Source organism: Mytilus trossulus, chromosome 13 (assembly GCF_036588685.1).
Source record: "Mytilus trossulus isolate FHL-02 chromosome 13, PNRI_Mtr1.1.1.hap1, whole genome shotgun sequence".
NCBI classification, from domain to species: domain Eukaryota; kingdom Metazoa; phylum Mollusca; class Bivalvia; order Mytilida; family Mytilidae; genus Mytilus; species Mytilus trossulus.
The window spans coordinates 11,110,491-11,115,532 of record NC_086385.1 but is presented as its reverse complement, the minus strand read 5'-3'; the positions used below and the strand labels follow the sequence as shown (position 1 = coordinate 11,115,532).

The 5,042-nt window shown below is 31.6% G+C and overlaps 2 long non-coding RNA genes across 2 annotated transcripts; both read right to left on the bottom strand.

Moving 5' to 3' along the window:
• Positions 1-1,751: 1,751 nt before the first annotated feature.
• LOC134695423 (uncharacterized) lies at positions 1,752-3,269 on the bottom strand. The gene is made up of 3 exons (XR_010102760.1): positions 3,243-3,269; positions 2,050-2,109; positions 1,752-1,882 (listed from the first exon to the last, which is right to left on the bottom strand). It is a non-coding gene; the product is annotated as an uncharacterized LOC134695423 (long non-coding RNA).
• Positions 3,270-3,769: 500 nt separating this feature from the next.
• On the bottom strand, positions 3,770-5,042 carry LOC134695434 (uncharacterized). The gene is made up of 2 exons (XR_010102766.1): positions 4,940-5,042; positions 3,770-3,859 (listed from the first exon to the last, which is right to left on the bottom strand). It is a non-coding gene; the product is annotated as an uncharacterized LOC134695434 (long non-coding RNA).

Below are 5,042 nucleotides of genomic sequence, written 5' to 3'. Positions count from 1 at the left end.
TGCACTCTAATTACATGATAAGAATGACTTTTTCAGTAGTTTTGAGGGGTTTCCACAGTATTATATACCAGATGTCCACTAGTAAGAATAGTTATTTTGCTGGGTTTTTTTTTATGAAATCTACATTTTTGCATAATTTCTCTGTCAAAATGCACTTTAAGACACAAGACAATGTTATAGAATGCTTTAATAGGGTCTGTGTATTGTTATTTAAGGTTATCATCAGAAGTTTTGTCCTTGTTTTGACTAGTAAAGGTATACTGGAAGAAATTAATTATACATGCACGTTGTATTAAAAATAAATGAATATAGCGATAAAAGTGTCATTGCCATATAGTGCTGAAATGACTTTATTTTTTTTCAGAAATGGACAAAAATACACAGATTTATTCAGAATGTCATACCGATGAAGATCACCTAAAAATATTTGGAAAAATCAGAACTATGGATTTCAATATGGGACAATACCCCTAATGCGCCTTGAAATGAGGAACACAAAAGTCACGTGTAAACAAAAAATCTCTGTGTAGTGATATTTGACACATTTCTATGATAAATAAATAACTGAGCTGAACCATTAGTGTTAATTTAGAAAATAAGGGAACACAGAATAAATGTGTAAAAACCATGGAGCTATGAAATGTGTTCAAAGTATTAAAATTTCAAAGAACTTATTGTGTTAAAATTGGGATTTTTTACCATGAGGAGCGACATCGCAAAAGGATACTCGGGGTTTGCTAAATTACGGAAAAATGAATCACACTTCGTACCCCGAAAATTTAACCACATATGTAAAAATGTCTCAGCTTCGAAACAAGCCATCATACATATACAAGTTTACGATATGGGCTGAGCAACAGAAGAAAACGTTACCATTACGGCCTATGGAATAACAATTGCGCATATTGCCCCAGCTAAAACCCCTTGAAGTCAAGAAATCTATACGCATGCGCATAATTACCAAAACAAACCTTTGAGCAAGGTCGTATATTAAATGTTAACTAAACGACCTAGATGGTTCTCTATTTCTTTATGGAATTACAATGATCTTAAATATCAGTTTCATAACAGTAACATATAAGAAAAACTCCACTTCATTTCTTATATGACAAAAATAGATTTATCGGAATTCAGAGAACTCTCGTATTTTATCAAAACTGGGATTCCCTCTGACGTGTTTCTAAATTTATAAAAACATTCAATATAAATACTGCTTAATTCTGATTTTTCGTGTTGTTAAAAACACACATATAAGTCAATGGAATTATCAAACATGAAGATTATGAAAAGAATATTATAGGAAAGTTGTTTTAGTTCAATCCCTTTGTTTGTTTTTATATAAGTATAAGTCTACAGATTGCTTGAAAGCAATTGTATCCAAAAAAAAAACTCACCTTTACAAAGCTCCACATCAAAAATAAAATTATTTCTTTTCATAAAAGCCATGAAAACTTTGACAAAAATTAAACAACAAAGTCTTTTGGACTGACAGACTGACAGTTACCAGTTCAGCAACTATGTCGACAGGTAAAATATAACATATTATCACTCACCTTTTATTGCTTTTAATGGAGAACTGTCCTTGCTTGTAAAGGATGTCCTAGCAATTAATGGAGAACTGTCCTCAGTTGTAAAGGATTTCCTAGCTTTTAATGGAGAACTATCTTCACTTGTAAGGGATTTCCTAGCTTTTAATGGAGAACTATCCTCACTTGTAAAGGATTTCTAGCTTTTAATGGAGAATTGTCCTCACTTGTAAAGGATTTCCTAGCTTTCCTAGCTTTCAATGGAGAACTGTCCTCACTTGTAAAGGATTTCCTAGCTTTCCTAGCTTTTAATGGAGAAAATTCCTCACTTGTAAAGGAATATACACTTCTTTTTTCTATAAAGTAATTAATTATAAGATGTTAGAAGTGACTTGTTAAGATGAAATGCTTCTGGCATGCAACATAATAAGCCTGATACATGCATAATTGAGTAGGAAATTTGTAGATGTGTAGAACAACAGCAATAAGTATTTTTAAATACAAAAAATATCAAAATACCTACCTTTTCTTGCTTTAAATGGAGATCTGTCATCACTATCAAAGGATTTCTTATCTTTTTTACCTAGAATTATGTCATAGAACTTTTTTTTATACCTTGGTTATCTATAAAAGAACTTAAGTTAAGTGAGCAGGATCACATACTCCACATCCCTATATTGTCACTAGGCAAACAAAATATAAATCTATGATTTTCATCCAAGTCCCCCCCTGACAAAGTGGTCCACCTTAACCGATATCCAGCACTTCATTGAAATTTATAGGAAATCCAACCAACAAAAAATAAATGTGCTTTCTACATGTTCTAGGCATAAAGCAGAAAGTCCCCCTCCTGAACAAAAAATACCCCTCTACAGATTTATCTAAAAATCAATCCTATCGAAGCTTTTATGGTAACCAACACTTTATTTATGTAAAGAAGAAAATCACACCAGAAATGAAGGCAGCATCCAGACTATGATTTTTATCCAGTCCCCTCGTGACAAAAGCTTCCTTCCTCTTATTTCTGTCAATAACAATCCCATCCAAGCTTTTTTGTTTACAGATGGCGACAGACAAAAAGAGAGATGGACCAGTCAAAAACATTTTACCTTTCGTAACTTAAGTTGCATTGGGTATAAAAAATGTGTATAAATAAACTGCTTAAATTGTTAGTATTCTTTGTTATATCATATCTCCCCAGGTTGGAATAAACATTTTTCACAAATATTGAAACAAGATATCTACAGAAACAAGAGGATCATGAAAGCCTGAAATCACTCACCTCTAATTTTGTTGGTGCAGATTTTTTATCAATGATTATATATAATTCATGATGCCTTAAGGACAATGAAATACATTTTCAAAAATGCTATTTCATTTTTCTGCCAAAAAGCTAAAAAAATATATTGAAATCATCTTTTAAGAGAAAAAAATGGAATAAGAGGTGAATTTTCAAATTTCAACTTACACAAATGAACAACCTATCTGGTTTTATACTAAATCGATACAAATATAAAAAGTAAATAATATACTATGCAGAGTTAACATCTTGCACTATCAATGTTACTGGAGCATATTGATAAATATTTAAGATGGTTCAGACTTATCTGTAGAACCCAAACTGTATTATGTCCAAAGAAATACTTGTGCAGTAGAAAACAGCACTAATCAGACCATTATAAATTAAAATACTAACACAAGTCAAGAATTACTTACTTGATTTAATCTGGTCTGATGTCCTTTTTGAAAACTTATTAAATATTCTTCCTACAATTTTTTTTTAAAAGTGCTTGAATAAGCTTTATCCTTAAAACAATGGTGAAGTTATTACAAAGTCTTAACATAATGTCACAAAGTCTTCATAACTTCCTACATTTTAAAGATTTTGCTTATTGTTGAAGGCCAAACAGTAACCAATAGTAGTTTACATCTATGAAAATTGGTCTCTAGCTCATTGTTGTCTCCTTGAAAATCTTTTACACATTTTATATTTTCATTAATTAATTTATTGGAAATAAAATCAATTTGCTCTTAGGTCCATGGCCAGTTAAACACGTTTCTACTATAAACCAGCAGAAACCAGTCAAAAGTCAACTTTATAATGATGTCAAACTTGAACTCGTAGAGAGCTTATTTAATACTTGTTCAATGTCGTAACTGGGGTTGGTACCAATGACAATTATTCCACATATACGTACTTACGTTCAGATGTTTTTTTCAATATTCATTAATATGAAACTCACCTTCAACTGGACCTATTAAAGCTTTGCCTTTTCTTGTTTGGCATGGAGAAATCTTATCATAATACTTCTGAGTGTTACTAATATACATATCTAAAACATAAATTAGAGGCTCTAAAGACCCTGTGTCGCTCACCTTAGTCTTTGAAGGACACAGATGGATTCATGACAAAATTGTGTTTGAAGATCTTACTTGACTGAACATTCTTGTTACTTACAATTTTTCTATCTATAATAAACTAGGCCCTTTAGATAGAAAGGAAAGTATTTTGTAAACCAATTTACCAAATTAATGAAAATTGTTAAAAATTTACTATAAAGGGCAATAACTCTTTCAGAGGTCAACTGACCATTTTGGTCATGTTGACTTATTTGTAGATCTTACTTTGCTGAACATTTATGCTGTTTACAATTTATCTCTATTTATAACAATATTCAAGATAATAACCAAAAAAGGCATTTTTTTTCAAATTACCAATTGAGGGGGAGGCAACCCAATAATCATTTCTCCAAATCATTTGAAAATTTCAGGGAAAATAGATATTGACTAGATACCAATTCCTTCTTTGTCAGATTTGTTCTAAATGCTTTATTTTCAGAGTTATAATCTTCATTTTACCCCCATGTGTTCTATTTTTAGCCATGGCGGCCATCTTGATTGGTTGGCTGGGTCACTGCACACATTTTTTTTTCAAAAAGATACCCCAATAATGATTGTGGCTAAGTTTGGTTAAACTTGACTCAGTAGTTTCAGAGGAGAAGATTTTTGTAAAAGTTAACAACGATGTCGACGGAGACGAACAAAGGACGAGGAACGCCAAGTGATGAGAAAAGCTCACTTGGCCTTGTGGGCCAGGTGAGCTAAAAAAGCAATGAAAATTCTTTGATTGCAGCAGTTAAGTTAAAATTTAACCTTAAATAGTGACAAACGTTAATGACTGATGAATAAAACTGAAAGTGCAATGCAATGTGATATATGTGGAAATGCCAATGTAAAAAAAAACCTGCATGTTTAACCCAGACACATTATCTATGCATGTGCCTATCCCAAGTCAGGAGCCTGTAATCAGTGGTTTGTTTATGTGTTACATATTTGTTTTTTGTTCATTTTTATATTTAAATAAGGTCGTTAGTTTTCTATTTTTAATATTCAGACTTGTTACATTTGTGTACCTTCTAATACTTTGAGAGTATTTAAAACAAGCTGCCATGCATCTTTACTAAAGTAGGTCTTCGCTGAAGTTTGTGTTTCAGGACATATTAAACAGAATATCTG